This window comes from Pipra filicauda, unplaced genomic scaffold (assembly GCF_003945595.2).
Source record: "Pipra filicauda isolate LSUMZ 115617 unplaced genomic scaffold, ASM394559v2 scaffold191_size1418713_pilon, whole genome shotgun sequence".
Classification (NCBI taxonomy): Eukaryota; Metazoa; Chordata; class Aves; order Passeriformes; family Pipridae; genus Pipra; species Pipra filicauda.
The window spans coordinates 764,025-784,866 of NW_024104300.1; the positions used below are offsets into that span (position 1 = coordinate 764,025).

The window sequence follows — 20,842 nt, forward strand, 5'->3', positions numbered from 1 at the left end:
ACAATTTAAATCTCATTCAGTAAATGGGTTTTCTAATGGCCCATTCCCATGCTTTGTGTGCACGCCATTCCTATTATCCTGAGCAAACCAGACCTTGTAACAGTAAAAAACAGAAGTTCCTGTAAGTGTTGATCAGGTTTCTATCTTAAGAGAGCAAACTCATAGAAATTTTTATAACTATATCAAATACTGCTTGCCTGTGCATGCTGTGATTCTCTTTCCTGGATCAGAAGCCTAGAGATTCAGCTCACAGGCTGTGAGCTGGCCTCCTGCACGAAGCTAACATCACAGTTAATTAAAAGAAAGTCACTGTACTACTGGTATTCTTGAGATGAGGCATTAGTGTAACACATCCTGGACAGAATACAACTCCTGCAAATGATACCATAAATTGCTTGGCACAGACACAAGCTCTCATCATTAAGGGAAAGTGCAAGAATGCAATTGGGATTCCTGGTGTAGTGTAAAACTAACAAAACCCTCCAATTATTCAGTCTTCAAGGATGAAAAACAGGAGACTACGTTAGTGAGTACCTGGTTGCAAGGCGTAAACTGCATCAGATTGCACCAGATGATGCTAAGAGGTAGCAGCTGCCACTAATTCCTCACCAGAAATAAAAGTACTTGTGCTCCTCTCATATCTCCACTCTTCTGCAACATGATATGTTCATTCATTCATTTCTTGGGATGAGTCTGAGCACAGATGATATATTCGTATTGATTCCTTTATTTTGTATTTCTAGGCATTTTGTTTAACAGTGGTAGTAAATGGGTGAATAATACTTACTGTCTTTTCTCAGGGAAGTATTCAGGTCCTTTTGCAGCTTTCTGCACTCTCGTTCGTTGATGATACCCTGAACTCTGTTGTTTCTTGTTTTGGATCAGCGCTTCCTGGTAGAGCTGATGTCTGTGACAAGCCTTCTTGACTCTATGATTCCCAGAAAAATGCAGAGAATGGACACCTCAGTGGCTATGACTCAACCTTGAAAGCTGCTGCAGGTCCCAGCTCAGAAACTCCTTCTCTTTGGCTTGACTCATCAGCAGTATAAAAAAATCCATGATCTCTGAACACTGCTCCTTATGGCCAAACCAGAAAGAGGAAAGGAAAGAAAAGCAAGCTCATTTCTGTTTATAATTATGTTTTCACTGGAATAGTGAGAAGTGTTGTTTCTCTGCCATACTTTGCTGGTTTGTGTTGGTTTTTTTTCAAAAGTCATTTTATGCTCTGAAGTGAATAGAGATTCTAATTTCTAAAGAGAATAAACATATTCTTTTAGGTTTTTTTAGGGTAAAAATTGAATAAAGCAGCTCACTAAATAAGTTGGTTCATTTTCCTGGATATACCTCATCTTCTATCTAACATGCAGAGAAAAATTTAATTGCCAAAGCACAGAACATTTAGGTTTTGCTCACTGTTTTTCCTAGTCAATAATTCTGTTAACATGTAAAATATAGCATAATCTCATATCTATAATCATAGGAGTAAATCATAGGTGTATAAATTTTCAGCTTGTTTTCAGTGGGGTAGTAAAGCACAACTGGTTCTTCTGCATTACAGATTAGATTGGACTGATTAGGAACACCTATGACTCACACTCTTGCTCTTTGGTGCATCCATTTAGGGGAATGCTAGATCCCTTGAGCCATCTCTTGCTCAGAAACTACAGGCATACTTTCGAGCTATTCTGCCAGCGCATGAACTACAGACACTGGAGAGCACCAAGAGTGTCCTCCACATATATGGTTCTGATGTCTGAAAAGGAAATCTGAGACATAGCTTATCCTAGGAAGTCTGAGCAGCTGGGGTCCTCCAGATTCAGCTAAGAGATCTGGAATGACAGTCAATATTTTTTCTCAAATCCTAACAGTAGCTGAGGGGTGCTGCAGTCCTTCAAGCCTGTGATGTTAGACCTCTGTATATTTCCTTATATCATTTGTAGCTGTGTGGACCAGTTCAAGATGAGGAGAATGAACTGAAAAGGAAGGAGGGGCATATTGTAAATTAGCAACTTCATTTTATGTTGTTAAAGCTTTGGATATCTACAGAGAGGGAAAAGAGAAGTTGCACAGCTTTTTTAAAAGCACATAGAAAATTATATTGCTACTTATTTGAAAGAAAATCATCAAAAAGAGGTTTCATAAACTATAATGTAGACATAGCAAATACATTTTAAGAGGCTTTACATTTTCAAAACAGGCTTTGACTCTGTGATTCACTTGAGTGAGGCAAAGTTGCTGTTCTGCCACACCAAATTCCTGCACTTATGGGATTTAATAGATATAATTGAAACAGAGTGAAAAAGAAGAAAACAATTAATTAAAAGTTGTACTTTAAACAGAGCAGCACATTTAGGGTTTTTTCCTAAACTTCACAACTGTAACACAGTATAAAACTGCTAAAAATCAAACTCACCCTACCAGTTAACCAGCTTTTCACTTCTACATTAGAATCACAGCCAGGTGATGAGTCCAGTCAAAATGCCCAGAGATCTCAAACTGCTGATAATTCAATCAGAATTTCTCGACAGCTTTGGTTTGCAAATTCATTACAGCTTTCTGCAAGAAACAAGAGAAGAAAGACAGTATTTCAAGCTCCTTTTCTTTATTTTTCTGTCCTCTGCTTCCATTTCCCTCAAATGTCTTTGTTGTGTTTTTTGATGTCTGGAGGGTTTTTTTGTGGGTTTGGGGTTGGTGTGGTTTTGTCTGGTTGGCTGGTTTTGTTTGGCGTTGTTGTTGCTGTTGTTGTTGTTGTTGTTGTTAGGGTGGGGGGATTAACTACATTCCTGTAGCTAGTTAATTTCCACCTTTCATTTTCCCAATATCTTTCACCTAGATGAAAAGTTGGCCCCAATTTTTTGGAAACTTCTAAGAGATCACTTAACTAGCATTTAGAATACCTAGAAATAGTGGCCAAAAAGTACAAATCAGAAACACTTGGGACTTCTAATAAAATATTTAAAACAAAGTGTGAAATCATATTAGCTTGTTTTCAGATGAGATCCAGAAAGTTCAACACAGTCCATGCTCTGTGTACATATTTATTCTTGTTAAAAATTTAAAAGGCAAGCTTTTAATGTCTTAGAATTAATTTAAGCTGTAGACAGTCTGTAAAACAATCAGAGAGATGCTATTAAAAGTATATTAATAATAAAACAGGTGCTTTAAAGAAAACCTAATGTCAACCTGAGTCCACTTTACATTCCATATAGCAGGCCTGGCTGAGGATTACTGAGAATTTAAGAGTAGAGCTTTGGGTGGAAAATTCTAACTTTTCACTAAAAAAACAAGGCTTGAGTATCCTGTTTAGTTATTTTTTAAGAAGCAAATGCCACTTTGGTCTTTGATTTAACTCCTGAAATCAGTTAGTGTAGTCATAATTAACTTCTAAAGAACATTGAGACACAATTATTAAATAATCACCTGTGAAGGATCAAACAATAGCATCTAAGCTGGACAGAAGCTTTTTTCTGTCAGAAGTTATTAAAAACGAAAGAGAAGATGCGATTGCTGACCCCCTGTAGTTTCAGCAGCAAGAAACAAGGCTTGACTCCAGCTAGTCCAGGATCTGAATACCATCCTGGTGTAGTATACTCTTAGCAGAATCATCTTCAGGCATGGCCACATCTGCATTTACTCTAGTGCCAGGACATAAGTGAAAATTTTTAAAGATGGCTTTAGAACCAATAGTATAACTTAGAAACACCTACTGTGTCCCACTAGCTTGCCAGCTACCTTAGCTTTAGTAAAGGTGCTCTATTTTAAGATATTAAAACTTCATGAAAATCCTACAGTAGATTTGAATAGAATACACTGATCATTTCCTGTATTTGTACTACCTATTTTGTGACACCCAACCTTGCCAATACCACACATGCCCATGTAACTTCAGGAATACATATACAGCTGTAGAGATGGACCAATAGCAACTTCATATCCATTCTAAAAAAAAATTCTGCATTATTGATAGAACTTCTCTTTTTGTAGCTGAAAATGACAACTGACTTCAAAAAATATTAAAGTATGTATAAGTTCATGATTACTATCTTTAAATCTGCAGATGTCTCTGTTTTTTTTCAGATTTTTACAGACCTATCAGCTCAGTCTGTTGTTCCCACTTATATCAGCTTATGGAGCACAAGCATGGGACAGTTGTGCTCAAATACCTATAAAGCTTATGACAAACACTGAAGCAAAAATTTATCTTTGGCAATTACAGAAAATAAAGCCAAAATATCAATACTTCCCTTTCTAAAAAAGGCTGGATCCATCTCAGTCACAGAATCAAAGTTACTTGTTAAGTTGCAGAGATACCTACTCGTCAAACATACATGAAATAAGCATACATTAAATTCTTACATCCCAGGTTTTCTTTAAGGGCTTCACTGAAATTACTTATCATGTTTGTAGGTCCACACTGCCTCAGGCCTGTGGAAATGGAATACACACAGATGTGGCCTTTAATAAACATAGATTTATATCCTGCTTCTCTAGTAATAGCTTTAAAAAGCAATACAAACTAGGCACATACTTCTAAAACTATTGGACAGTCTCCAGCTGACCCATGGTAGCTTCTGTTTTACAGTAAAAATACTCTTCAGTTCTCAGACCGGTAGACAGTCATAAATTGATTTCTCATCTTCTTTCATGTCTAATATGTTTACTACAGAAGCAGCAGTTGAAGGTAGATACAAAACTCAGGCATGAGCCCAGGACTCTCCATGGCATGCAGAAAAAAAATCTCTTCTCCCACAAGTATGTTTAAGACCTCTTCATCCACCCTGGATGAAGAGAGAGGCCCTCCAGTGAACTTTCCACAGTAGCCTTATCTTCTGCTCCAGCACAATCTGTTGAATTTGCACAGTCCATGAACTAAAGACCAGACAGAGCCAAGGGCAGCAGAGATCATTCTAAAAAAATCCCACTTCATGTTATTCCACATTGCCACAACTCTTTGCACTGAACTGGGGATTGAGGAGCATAGAATATATGACTGGGTTCTTAACTAGTGAGGCCACTGCTTCTGCTAGCCATGCTGTGCTGCCTTGCTGCTGGCTCACCTTGCTGTGTGGAACAGTCAACTTCCCTGCTTTGATGGCTAGTGCAACATGGAGCCTCTCCTCAGCACAGGGTCGGGACATAGCCAGGTAAAAACACAGAGCATGGAGGAAGGACAAGCTCCAGGATCCAGGACAAGCCATATAGATAAAGAAAAAAACCCAAACTCATTGTCAGAGGTAGCAGCTGCCTCTTCAGTGACCTTCACTTCTCAATGGTGGCTGAGAGGAATGATGCATAAACTTTGGAGTGAGCCTCTGGGCTGTGATCTAAAATACAGGAAATATAGGAAGACTGGGTACTGAGCAGCTGTGTTAGCATCACAAGAACTCTGGTGCCTACCATATCCACATTTAATAGCAGCATTGTGGAAAATATTTATACCTTATTTCACACTTATTTGTTTTCAGAGAAGAACAAGGAAAGAGGTGCTGGACTCTCTTCAGATCAGAGGCTAACAAGCTAGAAAGGAGAGGCAGGGTCCTAGGAAATCCTGTTCATAAAAATAAAATGTTGAACATCAGTATGTAGGGTTTGCAATTGTGACAGATCAAATCATATACCATAATCTGTGATGATCTCTTTCTCTACCTCCCCACTGAATGATATTAATTGCACAGCCAGCTATCACTGATGGCAAGGCACTCCAAGAAAGGTTTAAGAGATAAAGTGACAGATGCTTTGCCAAGTACCTGCTATTTCAGGAATTGCTAAACACTTAGTTGCACAAGCAATCTTTGAGTTACTGGACTTAAATTAGAAATGAAGCCAAAGACAAAGGCCCTGAAAGGCAGTTTAAAACAAAGAAGGAATTGTAAGTTCAGCAATGTAGGCTGAACCTCCCAGAGAGGGAACCTAAACTTTCTATTGATTTCAAATGCGGAGCTTCTTTCCAGAGCATCTCTATCCTCTGCTTTTTTTGGGGATCATTTGACTATCTTCAGAGTTTGTTGTGTTCTCAGATCTCTCACTTTCCCTCACTTGGAAGGGAACAGCAGGGTCTGGCAAGTACACCACCTCTTCAGTGCATTTTTTAGAGTGGCTTTATTTACAGGCTGATGCCAATAGGTAATATCAGAATGGGAGGCAGTCCTAGGGACTTTAATGGGTCAGGCAAAAGAACTCATGTTGCCTCTGGATCTGAGGACAGAGAGAATTGCTCTTTAGAGACACAGAAATATTTGGGGATTCAGTAAATTATACAATCACACTTAGGAAAAATAGTAGAGGCTCCATTTTTCATCCTTTGAACAGAACAGGAACATGTACACAAGTGCAACTTCACAGAACTAGAATTTTTTAAGTTGGTTAGGGTTTATGTGAAATTTATGTGTATGTTTGTATTTTTAAATCCATATTTTTCCATTTTCTATAGACAAAGAAATCTGAAAAGTATAAGATGTTTTTGAAGGACCTCTTCCTCTGGGTCACCCTTTACTCCCATGCTGAATGTCAAACACTTGCGGGCTGTGATGGGGTAGGCACAGGCTTTGGTAGTGGGATATCTAAACAAATACACTCCCCCTGTCTCCTGCTGTCCTTCAGGTCACTTCTTTCATACTGTATCTGAGACATTGTGACACTTTATGTCAAGGGCATTTTTAGCTGAGGTGGGTTTTGTTAGGCTTGAAGAGAGGAAGTTACAATCTCTTGGGGATTAATCCAGCACTATTGCCATTTAAATGGGAGATCTTCAGGATATAGCGTAGTCACAAGTCACCTTTCAGGAGTTGTATTCTACATTTACGGAGGGAAAAGAGAGAAATGAGGCATTCATACAAAAATCTGTTCTAGTGAAATGCAAAACCAAAAAAACAAACAAACCTGGTTGATCTTTTCCTGGACTGCATTACATGCTGCTATTTACATGAGGATCGGAGACTTTATCTGCAGCTTACATCTATAAGAATTTCCAGGAGAGTTTTTAGAACACAGGGATGTGATAGCAAAAAAAGAAAAAAAAATTGTTTTTAATTAAAACAAGTTTTATTTAAACCTAAAACTGAAGAAGAACGGTTTTTGGGTTTGTGCATAAAAGACTCTGAAAATGGCAGGGGAAAATTATTTTCAGGCATATGATAGCAATGCAATTGCAATTATATAACAAGCATGCAAACTGAAGAAAGGTTTGAGTTTTCTTCATCAGAGTAAATAGATGAGTGTGGCTGAAGCTGTCTTTCTAAGCACAAAGCACACATACACAAGATTTATACGGCATGAACTCAAGGAAAAAGACAGCCTTTGATCTTTCTGGATAACAGCTTTCATTTAGAGTTATAAAAAAAAATCTAGTCTGATCTTTACTCAGTATTCATTTGCTAATTATTACTAATTATAGCACATTTCAAATGTTTTTAATAGGTTTTTATGTATCACAGGTATCCTGTAGAGCTATTTTCTTCTCATTTGCTCTTTTCTTAATTTTGCTAGTAAATCCAAGAGAAACTGGAGGATCTAAAAAACACAGGTAGAACTTTACAGCAGGAAGCACTTGTACTGAAATTTAACCCCCTTATAGATTCTGGGAGTCTTTCTGTTTGCTGTAAAAAAAAAACCTAACCAAAAATCCTGTGAAAGAATTGAATGACAACAGAAGCCTGAAGACATACATGACACTCTTGGAAGACCATTAACTTGGCAGCTTCACTTTCTTTTCCGAAAGTCAATGAAATTCCCAAATTCTAAACTAATGCAAAACTTTACCTTTCTTATATATTGACTCTGCCCCTCTATGCTTCTTTGCTTTTTCCCTCTTCATCACCCATCTCAGTTATGTCTTTTTCAGTTCCTTTGGATTCCACTTCTTCAGAGATGGGGTGATTTTATTGCTGCAGCTTCACAGCTTAGCACAGCTGGGCCCTAATTTAGACTGGGCACTTCAGCTACCACAACAAGATAACATCATTCTAGAAATATGCCTTTTTTCCTCAACAGTCTTTCCAAATGGGACTACCAACTGGTATATAAAGAAATGTAGTCGTATACATGTTAATACCCATTCTGTCACGTACAAAACACACCAAAACTAACTACAGGTTTGGTATGCCAGTAACATGGTTCATCCATCTGAATTTCCTTCCTCCCATTCCCTGAATATTTCCAATGTGATCCATCATTTTTCAGATTGAGAACCCTTCATATCTCGTTATGTTATGTACCAATTAACGCAATGTCTGGAGATGAAATCTGAGATGATAAAATATTGGATGCACAAGCAGGTGCCTTTCTAATAAAGTACCAAGCTTCTTGTAATGGCAACTTATTTTTAGAAAGTTAATAAAGAGATTAGTCTTCCAGACCAGAGGCAGTAGGGAAATTAGCAGTTGTTTAATCATGCAGATCGGTAAGATGCTCAGTGTTAACTGTAAGACTAGTCACTGACCCTTTCTGGGGAGTGAATGGATTATTACGTTCAACATTTCAATTTAGCCCAATACCACAAGTGCATAGTAATTGTGATTTTATTATACAGTCACATAAGTAATGCAATATTTTTAGTGATATTAACCTTTAGAACATCACACTGAAAACCATCTAATACTATAAGAAGGTACTATGCACTGTTTAATTTTTGCTGACATTAAATTGGTAAGAAACACTGAGAAATTTCAACAGCTTTAAAGAAAAATTCAATACTAGAAATGAAATTGTCTAGTTAGAACACAGCACATGTCAATAAATATATGGATCATTGCTTACGAAAGGAATCTGTAATCTCAAAGAGAAAGTAAGAACACTGTAATAACAAAGTCTGACTTAATATTAACATTATTTTGCCATTATACTAAATTAGCATATAATGTATGTAGGATATTTTAAAATTTAACAATGCAAACACAAAACTGGTAATGAATCAACCTCATATATTTGATTATTTTCTTTAGCTCTTCCAAAACCAATATATTCTCTTCTTCCTCTGCAGAAAGAGCAATGACTTCAGGGAAAACATGATGCTGCAACATTGCCTTCCATACCTCTAGGGAGGCTCTTTATCATTCTCTGGGGGAAAGGACCTTTTTGGTTATTTTGTGATTCATCAGTTTTCAGACTACAGAAAGCAAAAGTCTGAAAAGCAGGACCATTAGGCAGTGGAAAGCGTTGCAAAAGGAGGGTTGGATGCAGATATACAGATGTGTGTGGGTGTTATTTGGACAAGGAGCACAACTAGCCCTGCTCTTGGGTTTTCCTTTTGAACATCTACCTTTCAGACCGACACAGACCAAGAGTATGCATTCTCTTGCTTCCACTGCTTCCATTCATGTACTAAACTCTTACAACACAATTGTGTGCTTATTGAGTCAATATTCCTTTCAGCTATAGGTACAAGCAAAAGCTCATTCTGGTATTGCAGCACAGCCCTAAACCTTCCTTTCACGTATACCAGAAACTACAGCACATATGCCTGCATGTCTAATACATTCACAATTCTCAGAGCCTACCTTTTGCAGTTCTCTAACTGTTCTCTGCTCAACCACCCTTCCTAGGCAGCTTGCTGAATTATTTAAATGGCTATGGTCAACAGGTCATCACCACAAAGTGCTCCTTAAGGTTTTTCCAAACATCTTACACATTTCTAATAAACAGCAGTAGCTCTGGTTTTTTATTGTTTGGTTTGGTTTGGTTTTTATTTTTCATCAGTAGCTCAGTGTATTTTCTTAGTGTTGTCTAGTCTTGTTAGAGTGCTCCATAATTACTCGGTCAGTGATTCAGTGAATCGAACATGTCCTCACCATGAATCTCTAAAGCAGTGTGTTCTGTATGCCATGACTTGCATGAAATCTTATTCCAAAAATTAGCTACGTAGCTAATCAATAAACTGATTTGAGTATGCTGAAAGTACAGGATGATATTGCCTTTTGATGCTACAAGAGATCTTCTTTAAGCCAACAAAACCAACCACAAATGTTCTTCAGCCTTCTCTGGTCATTATTCTGTGCACCACAACTAACTCTACAACTCTGACTAGTTCTTTGACTTCACAGCAACAGAAGTAATTGTCTTCTACCCACCAAAACACTCAGATATAATCAGTCTTCTTCATTACAAATCTGCTTCACCATCAGAGTAGTTGCTCTAAAAAGCGTCCTAGATCTATGGCTGATCTTTAATTTCTCCATGACTTATTTGGGTTTTTATTAATTCTGTCAAAAATTATAAAATCTGAAATGAAAGGAAAGAAAGAAACATGGTCACATGTTCATGCCTGAGACGCATGAAATTTAAATTGCTGAATAATCTGTCAGTATAATATCAGTGATCTGTGAATTGTGCTTTTAAGCATTATCTTACTGACTGATGTGCAGCAGCTAATTCCAGGTATGAGCTTCTCTCTGGGAACACTTGCATGCTACTAAAGTGATGTTTACAGGTACTTCAAGATGTCTACCTCCAGAACCAGAGGAAAAATATATGTATGGTTGTGAGATACGGAGTGTGATGGCTGCCTGATGCTGCCATGTCATAATTGCTAACATGGAGCATGATGGGTGGCTAATTCTAGAGAAAAGGAGTCCATCTAGTTTTTCGAGCTGTCAAGACTTTGAAGGGAGGGGAAAGAATATTGAAGTGAGAGATCTTTCTTCTCTCTCATCCAAAAACTTCTGTAATTTTTTGATATTCTGCTAAGGGGCACAAAAGTGAAATGTAACTCACTTTTGACAATTATCCCCATAATTAATACTACTCTTTTGAAATAATATAATTTTTGTCCAGCAGGACTACATAAGACATCATCCCCTTCTCCTCAGCAGCAGTGAGGCCACACCTTAAATCAGTTTTAGACCCCTTACTACAGGAAAGACATTGAGGTACTGGACCATGTCCAGAGAAGGGCAAGGGAGCTGGTGAAGGGACCACAAGTCTTAAGAGAAGTGACTGAGGGAGCTGGGGGTGTTTAGCCTGGAGAAATGGATGCTCAGGGGAGACTGTATCTCTCTCTATAACTGCCTGAAAAGAGGGTCTAGCCAGGTGAGAGTCAGTCTCTTCTCCCAGGTAACAACTGACAGAACAAGAGGAAATGGTTGTACCAGAGGAGGTTTAGATGGGATATTAGGAAATATTTCTTCAGGGAAAAGGTTAACAAGCATTGGAACACAGTATAGATTCTGCTTCCTTTTTTGGAATACTGCTGGCCTTTACATAGTAGCTGAATAGACATATACTACCCTGAAAGTCTCAAGTCTTCAACAAACATAGGCTGTACAATTTGCATTATGTGTGACAAAAAAGTAGACAATTTATTATAATCTTCCAAAATATTCATGCTAGGCTTAACCTAAATTCCTCTGTGTTCTTTCATCTCTTTTCACAGCCTGTTCCCTTATGAACAGAAGTGACTTTTAATTAAAGCAATCTCCACTCTACAGTTCTAGAATGCTGTAATTTTGTTGCTGTTGTTTTCTCTGAAAATGTTACAGTGCTGAAAAATAACACATATGATACAGAATACAGACCAAATTAAAATAAATATTTAAGATGATATCTGTTGGGATGAATGGGATACCTAAGAAACATCTGACAAACAAAACTAGAATTCTGAGAAGTTGTAAGTTTTGTTATCAGACTGGCAACAAGACTTCTGCTTAGACGTTCCATTTCTGTAAGCAGCCAGAAAGGCAGCCCAGTTACAGGGGGAAAATACTGTTCAGAGGAAAATGTCTGATGGAAAATGCTGACAGAAAATACTTGCCAGCTTGCGAGCTCTGAGCCTGGGAACTAGGCCTATGGACCAGAAACATCTTTAAAAAGGGCAGCTGGTCTCTTGGAAGTACAGTTGGTGTACCTAGGAAGAGGACACATCCTAAGCCACTATTGATAATTGCAAAAACAAGGGACTGAAATGACAGCTTATATCTGAAAAGGTGGAAAACAGTCTGGAAAAAGTAGAAATTCCTCCAAAAAACCAGGAAATTTCATCATCAATTGTGTGTTACAAGTCAAAAAATTGAAATTGCAGCATCAATTGGTTGCTCGAAGCAATGATATTCTGTGCCCTCTTATGTCTCTGGTACAAAACAAGCTTAATTTCTATTCAAAGCTGAACCTCTCTTCCTGGCAACTTACCTTGTCACACATATTTTTTCATTTCTAAACAGGTTGAATTCTCCACATTACCTTTCTACGAGGTCTTGACTGCTCACTGGGGGTGCTGACTCCAGACTCTGTGCCACAGATCAACTTTGAAGTGAGACTCTATCTATAATCTCACTGGTCCTCCTTTTTAGACCCACTTTTGGGGTGGGTTTAGATTGTGATCTCACTTCTGGGATGGTTTGATTCACCTTTGGGATTAGTTTGCCCCCCACTTTGGGATGGTCTGTCCCCTTCCGAAATCTGTCCAATTCCCTTGATACTGATATTATAAATCCATATAAATAATTTATTGTATCTGGTATTACATTGTTGGTAAGTTGCTTCAGTAATGAAAAGTTCATAGTAACTTGTAATAATATATACCTAATTGGTAGTTGCTGTTATTGATTGTTGCTCTGTGATTGATTGCCACTGTTGTTGACTGCTGCCATATTATTTATTGATGCTGTATTATCAATCTGATAACATTACTACTATTGCTGAGAGAAGTGTGTAATATAGATAGTATATATTTTATATATTATATATCATTATATTATATATAATATATAATTATATTATATAGTATATATTCACTTTATTAATCATAATTATACTATTATATTATATATGTTATGCTATACTTGCTATAGGTGATTTTTTTATTACTTTTATTTTTGTGTCAGCTTACTTGCTAGTGGTAAATTTTCTGGTATTTGTGATAATCTGTAATAAAGTAGGGGAATTTAGAGGATAAAATCTCCATGTTCTTGTGCATTAGGGAATCCTACAAACCTATGACCACAATCTCTGTACACCCTCCCTTTAGACCTTCACACTAATGCATCTCCATCTCCTTTCCATTAAAACATTATGAACAAAGAGATAAAAAAAACCCCGAAACCAAAAACATCTGGGCATGTTTCTTGCACACAAGAATATCTAGGTGGCATATTAGTTGTCTATTTAGGGCTTCTGGCTCTGTTTCACGTGCTTACATAGGGGATGACTCTGTGTATAGTCTATCAATTTCAGATGTTCCCAGACAAAACCAACTGCCTCCACAAGGCAGTTACTTTTCCACAGAGTGTTGAAGGCAATGGAAAGAGGCAGCTGGAAAGGAGGACAGCCACTGAAAAGGACAGAAAGATGGGGAGACAGAGGAAAGCTAAAAAGAAGTCTGAAAAGACTATTTGCTTTACCTTGCATTTCCCACCTGCATTTTTATCTTTTGCTATTTTTATCTTTTGCGAAGTACTCAGTTATATTCAAGTCGGAGTTGAGTACACTTCAGCCAATGCAAAATACCTCTCTGTCTTATCAGGATGTGAACTGCTGATTGCAGGTGGCAATCCATGTGTAATCCTGATGTGACTGACATTCTGGTTTCATCTTTGCACGTCTGGTTGTGACTATCAGTAGTAGTGCAATCTGTCTTCAACCTACCGTATACAAGAAAAAAGATAGGCAGAGCATGACAACTCCACAAAGATTTGGGGAATTTCAAAGACCTTTCAAATAGGAAAGAAACAGAAAATTTCTGCACATTGAGGAATGTATCTGTAAAGCAAAGTATTGCAGAATAATTTTATTTTGTTGAAGTCTAAACACACTAGGCAGGAGTCATCTTATTGAAATTTAGGCATGTAAATTTGGCATCAAATACAATGTTACCAGCCAGACTCCCTTTACAGTCAACAACAGGAAACAGATACTTCTGGGGGAAACTCATCAAATCAATTTCAAAAGCCAGATGAAGGACCGGATTAATTATACAATCATTTTTTTGTAACTACCCTCTGTGCACAGAGCTTACAGTGACTAACTCATGCCTCACCTTTAGCTTTGGATGCCTATGTCAGAACTGATGAACTATACTTTAAAAAAAGTCTACTTATCTCGGTTTAGGAGAGTGATGTCTTAAGAAAAATGAGACCTATTCAACTTGTCAAAAGTAGTCTGGGAATACATATTAGGGCAGAAAACAACTGAGATGCCACATGCTTCTTCTAAAATACACAAGTATTTTACACTGTTGCAAGAAATCCAAAAAAACAATGTAGGTTGACCCAAGAGAGAAGAAAGCCACTTTTTCATAGGGAAGTGTAGAGGGAAAGTAACTACAGGAAAAAAAAAATATTTGTGATTTGCAGTAAAAATCACATCCAAGTGAGGGGAGTGTGGCTTTTACACAGGTGTTGAGAAGACAGCACCAAGAATGATAGGCTTCACATTCCCCTGTTCTAAATCTTACTATTTCTTCAAATAGTTTCTTCTTGTAAAATGAGTAAGCCTGTGTATTTGTTTGCTTCACCCTGATATCTCCCTGAAGAGCTGAACTGTTAGTCAAGAATAACTTCTACGTGGGAGGTACAGAAAAGTCATGTCCGGGGTGAGAATGGACCAGATGCTGAAAGCCTGGGGCATGAAACAAATGGACTAAGTCATCCAGCTAGCGTGCTTGAAAATCCAAGACAAAAAGGCAAACAGATATGCAATCAAAGGCAAGTTTCAAAGAAACATCTAGTACAGTGAGAACTGGAACCAACAGCCTCACAAATGAGCAACCAGGGAAGTGTTTTCCGTGCTCCATAACATTGATACAAGAGAAGATTCTTAAAAAAAACCCCAAAGCCCAAAACAAAAACCCAAATATTTTTCTCCACAAATGTCAATGCAGTTTGCAGTGTTCCTCCAGAAGATATTCCCTGAAACTTCATCAAAAGCAGCAAAAAATTTGATTTTTGCAGATCATTTATATTTATTGGCAAATGGTGCTCTGCCAGAACTTTCTCCTGAAGTTCTAACTTCAAAATACTACTTTTGCAATACCTGAAACCCAATTCTGCTGTGTAGAGCTAAATTTGATTTATTGCCCTCAATGGCAATATTCCACAGAAAGTCCAAATATTATAAGGTTGGTTTCTTCCCCTAAGAAATGATTAAAACATTTTGGTTATTTTTGTATTCAAATGCTTTACAGTAGTTTAGCAGTATTCAAATGATTCCATCTTTTCGTGGGTGTACTTTCATTTTTACATTACTGAAATTCAATCAATATTCTTGTTGTATTTTCAATAAGTCATTATGGACAACTTTATTGAAGTAGAAAACTTTGAATTGATGTAGAATTAATAAAAATCCCCAAAGGGATTCCTTTTTCCTACTAGCACTCAGTATATTATATTCTTAGTAAGGGATAAGTACTGGGGTCTACCTTAAAGTCTAGATTTTGTTCTCATTTACAGGAGCATTAGACACAGGTAAAATCACTAAGTTAGCAGACCTGCCCCTCTTATACCCACCATAAAAGATGATGAGATTCTAGCCAGCCCAGAAGCAGTACCACCAACCACAGTTTAGACTGAATGTTGGCTTCAATTCTTATTTTTCCCAGTTTTTCTGTGAAGACAAGGGTTATACAGCTATGCCCTGCTGATCGTAGTATCAGACTGACAGCGGTCTGCTAAGCTCTTTTCCTTAAACTACCACATTTGAACCTAATAGGTACTTTCAGCCAAACTGATGAAGGAATCACTGTTCTTTTAAGTTCTGGGAAAACAAATGACTTTGTAATTAGGCTTAGTAAGTGACTTTTTTACTCAGCGTATTGAATTCAGTATCATCTCAAATGAGGAAAAGAGATGAGATTAACATAAACTCAAATGTTACAGGATGTACAAAAATCCGCATTACACATTCTGTATTTTTAGAAAAGCTGCAGTTATGACCTGAATCTTTATAAAAAAGTCAAGTCTATCTAAGACACAAATCCCCAGGAATCCAGACTTAAAGGATGTTTTCTATTACTCATACATACACTTTACTGCCTGAAATTTTCCAGCAATATTTTTTTCCTTTTTTTGGTTGAAGTTTTTTTGAAATTTTTGAAAAATTTATTAGGGTATTTTTTAAACCCTCCTGACTGGGACCACGAGGAAAATTAAGTATAGAACTTTTTGTCTTGTCACTGTCTTGGGCAGCAGATAGCTTCTCTATGACTGTCAATCCTTTGTTCACTGAAAGTAATTTATGTTTATAAAAATGCTACATCTTTTCCAGTGAAAATCAAAAGTTTTCAATCCAACAAATAAGTGATGGTAAAAGTAAAATAATGGTAAAGCCAGTATTTAGACAAGATAAACATACTGCATGGTTTGGTGAATTAGTTAGCAGCAACTGAAAATATTTCTGGCATTGCTAGAGGAGGTTGTGGTTTGTTGGGACAGTAGATCCTAACTGCCTGTATGTGCTTCACCATCTCTTAAAACTAAGATGTGATCTTAGAACTCTTGTAATTATGTTTTCTTTACTACACTGCTGGTAATCAATCAGTCTCATGGGAATTAGAGTAAAATATTGCATCTTAAAAGTGGGCTCTTCACAGAGTCAAGCCCTTTGTTTAATTCACTGAGCAATTTTATGGATTGTGGTACAGTAAACATATCTTCACATTAGGTAGAACATTATTTACATTTAGTATATAGGCCCTATGCTTCATTAGTGTTGACTTTGTAAATTAGTCTGAATACGTCTTAAACACTATTTTTTTTTCTTCTTTTCTTCTTGTTAGCAGAAAATGCATTATCCTTTCCTTCCTCAAGTGACATAACAGCAAGCCCAGATCACGCCTTTTTAAACTATGAGAAAAATTTTAAGGTAATATTTTGGGATTTCTTCACAAGTAATACAATATCTCAAGTGATATTTTGATAAGATCCATGATTTGGATAAGCAGATTGAAATGTAACTTCTGCCTTATTTTATAACCTGTTGCTGTAAACATTTAGAAGTTCCTATAATTTGAAGGAAAACAAATATTTTCCATCAGAAAACAGCAGTTATTTTATCCTGCTATCTTTACTTCTCTTTGAGATCGTTCAATCTGAACATGTCTATGTAAATACAGATTAAATATTACCATTTCCGTTAGTCATGTCAGAGGTAGTCAGTCATTTACCAAAAATCAAGAGATTTAGGAAACTGTACAAATGCAAACAGAGAGTTTGTTCCTGCCAGCTACTTGGTTCTCACAAAATCCAATCTCTGTCACATGAGTTATCTCACATAACTTGCGTTTACTCAGTGTAACTATATATATTTTAAATGTCTATGTTAGAGATTCAGAAAAAAAGCAGTTTTCAGGCAACTCATGTACATCGGTTTATTAGTTAATTTTAGAACATGAATAATCCCACTCCAGCCATTAAGAAGAAGAAGATGGCTGAGAATTGAATCGCATTGCCTTATCCATTCAAAAGCAATGTTATCCATTCATTCTTGATACATTTCCTCAAGACTGTCAGCAGTTGCAAAGTGATAAGTGGAATGCATTCATTTTAATTATCTAGAATATTTCCCCTATGAAAGTTGCAAATAGCTTCAGTTCATTCTAGTAATGAAGAGATAAAGAAAGTAATCACTTTTTTAGCTAGATATACTTGAATACACAAATGCTACATAGTTTACAAAAATATATATTTCTGCATAAACTCACTTGGAATTTTTTTTGGTTGGTTGGTTTGTGGTTTTTGTTTTTTTAATATGGATATTAATCTTAAAAATAAGAGCCTTTTAGTAACCTTGTGAATGTTGAGTTTTCTTCCCCTAAATTAAAATTGCTACTATAGACTTTCAAAACTGCTTTTAATTACATATTATCAATTGACAACTTGCTGTAATATTTGCTTTTTCATACATTGAGATGTTTCAATTTAACATGGTGTTCTGATTTTGAGTGTGGATCATATATAGAATATATGGAGACTATGGTATTCTGATGGCCACTACCTCAGCTTCACATACTGATTGGGATCTTTTCTATTACACTACCCAGTGAACAATCATCTAAATTCACTATGTAGTTGCTATAACAATAAAGATTTAAAATTTGTAGTTCTTCTGAGTAACTAAAAATGTATAGGAGTAGAAATAAATTACAATTCAGGAGACTTGCTTCTAACAATCCCAGTGATCAAAGTATCACTGCCTGTTAAAAACAAACAAAGACAGGAAATCTAGAAGTTTGTCTTGAAAGATAGATTTTGATAGCAGAAATAAATAGAATATATGGCTTTCAGTCATAATACTTAAGATCATTGGTGAAATGTTTCTCTAAAAAATGTGGGATGTAACCTTGAATATGTACAGACTTAGGCTTAGTAAAGGAGACTTTTAGTAGTGGGTGATTCTCTCTAAATGCAGATTAGAGTGGTGGCTTTCCATAAAATTCATTTCTATTATGCTTCTAGCCCAGTGTTAGACCAGGAATAACTTAATTAAACCACCGTAATTTAGTCAGAAATTCAAGACTAAAGAGTGAGAGCAGGTAATCTGTTTTATCAAGTGAATGAAGGACTCTGTTCAGACCAATGCTCTCAGTGAAGCTGAGTTCTCTGGCATCAGCAAACCTTTCCAAAGAGGTCTGCTAAAACATAGTGATAGTGCATCCATTGCCTGCTAGAAGTAGGAGAAGTAGAAATTTTGTCACCCGGAGACATTTGATCTTGACATAAGAAAGACATTTTTTACAGTGAGAACAATCATTCACTGAAACAACCTCACCAGGAACCAGTAGAGTCCTCAATCACTGTAGGTTTTCAAGATGCAATTGGAGAGTATCCTAGATAATCTCATATAGGCCCCCTTTCCCATGTAGATTTGAACCAAATGATCTCTCAAGGTCCCTCAAAACTGAGCTATTCTATGATTTTGTGGGTTTTGCTCATTAATTGACACATACTTTTTAATTTACGTTTCTCCCAAAATAGAAATTTGTCCTCTGGGCCCCTAAATATTATTGTTGATGTCTACTCTAGCACATATCAGAATTTCTCCATTAAAACCGGAAGTATGAGGAATCTGAAGTAAAAAAAAGAAGGAATTCATTGTAAGTATCAGCTGGGAAGTGCTTCAAGCAATGATTATTCCTTCAGCATTAAGCTAATTGCTCAGCATGACTGACTCTTATTGGAAGATCACTGATCATTTTTAAAAACAAACATAAATTTATCAACTATTTTCCAGAGAAGGAACAAATAACACAGACTTGACTGGGCTGTCTTTTATATCGGCTTTTTACATACACAGGCAGTTGGAGCTGGATCTGGTTACAGCTACCTTATAAAATTTCAAAGTTGCTTTCTTGAATTGCAAGACTACCTTCAGATTACACACAATGAGATCAGGATCTAATCCTTCATTTTAATGGGTCAACACCTAATTTAGAGCAGCATGAAATTAGAATCAGACCTGGAATATGAAGAAACAGTGGAGTTACACTTTTGAGATACAGAAGACTATAATACAATCAGAATTGTGTCACCAGTACACAGGGTGAAATATGAAAAATGAATTATTTTCATGCTCACACCTCAAATGCAAATGTATAACAGATGTTTAGCTATGTCCTTTCATTCTATCAACCTCACGTTCATCACGGTACAAAAATATGTAACACATCATAATTGAAATTATGGCAAACCTGTATTATACAAGTGACCATAAGAAGTTCTCCATTAGTATATCTGTTTGAATTTGAACCTGTAAAGTTGGGTCTTCCCTTAGACCAGGCCCAAAACACTTTTGACTGAGAAACAATTCACTGCAAAATATCCTAATAATTTATCCTTGTAAATCCCTAAAGGTCTCAAAAGAAAAGGCTTCAGTGAATTACAAACCTATTTATATAGGTTTACGTTTACATATTCATATGTATCTAAAATTGCACATATTTATGTGCATATGTACATATTTAATTTCCACTTATTCATATTATACCTATGTTGCTATTTTTTCATTATACTTCATTCGAATCCCCTGCCACCTCATTTGTCTGCTACAACATGATTTTCTTACACTAGGCCACACTGGATTAGGGACAGAAGATAATATACAGCATTGAAATACATGAATTATTTATTCTGTGGCTAGAGTGAAGCAGCCAGGACTTCACTTAAGTTTCTTTTCTTATTACTCCACCCAAGAGGATCACTAACGTCACTGTGTCCTGGGTTACACTCCCACATGAAGCCTAGAAAATAGTAGTACATCTCTTCTTCATAAGGGGGTAGCCCATGTATTAAATAAGGCATTAAAAACCTTCAAAAATTTATTTTTAAAGAGTTCAGGCTGCTTTGTGGTGTTATTTTCAGGTTCTTTAGGGTTTTGTAATGTCTTGTCATCCCAGCCTCCCAGTAAAACGAAAAATTGACATTATTCTATGAAGTTCAGGTAGTCTATTGATTTGTGATTTCCTACAATGAAAACATGAAAGAGCCTTTGCTGGCCAGAAGAGAGTGTCAAGTACAGAAGAGGTCTCAACATTTGGTGCTGTAAGGCAGCAATTTATTAAGGAAGGAAAATGTTCCTACTTTCAGAACTTAATGACACAAATAGCAGAAACAAAGGTCACAAAAATCAGTTGTAACAGGGATGGACAATAAAACAGAACATCACAAAAGAGAGGACTTCTATTGAGTAACCTGAAAGTTGGAAGGCCGTGGCATGGCTCTGGGATCTAACCAAAGTATCCTTTTTCCGCACACCTCTTTTTGACTTCAGCAGGTTTTGGGTACATCATATTTTGAGCAGGGAGGAAATTCAGAGCAATTCCTTACTGCACAGTTGTGCTCACTGCAATTCGAAAGGGCTAACCACAGCATTAGATTACCAGATGCTCAGGGGTTCAGTAATCCATTAGCTGTTACATCTACAT

The 20,842-nt window shown here is 36.7% G+C and overlaps 1 long non-coding RNA gene across 1 annotated transcript; it reads left to right on the plus strand.

Moving 5' to 3' along the window:
• The first annotated feature begins 12,171 nt into the window (after positions 1 to 12,171).
• Positions 12,172 to 18,918, plus strand: LOC113988210. Its single transcript, XR_003540844.2, has 3 exons — positions 12,172 to 12,238; positions 16,703 to 16,785; positions 18,897 to 18,918. It is a non-coding gene; the product is annotated as an uncharacterized LOC113988210 (long non-coding RNA).
• The last annotated feature ends 1,924 nt before the right edge of the window (positions 18,919 to 20,842 follow it).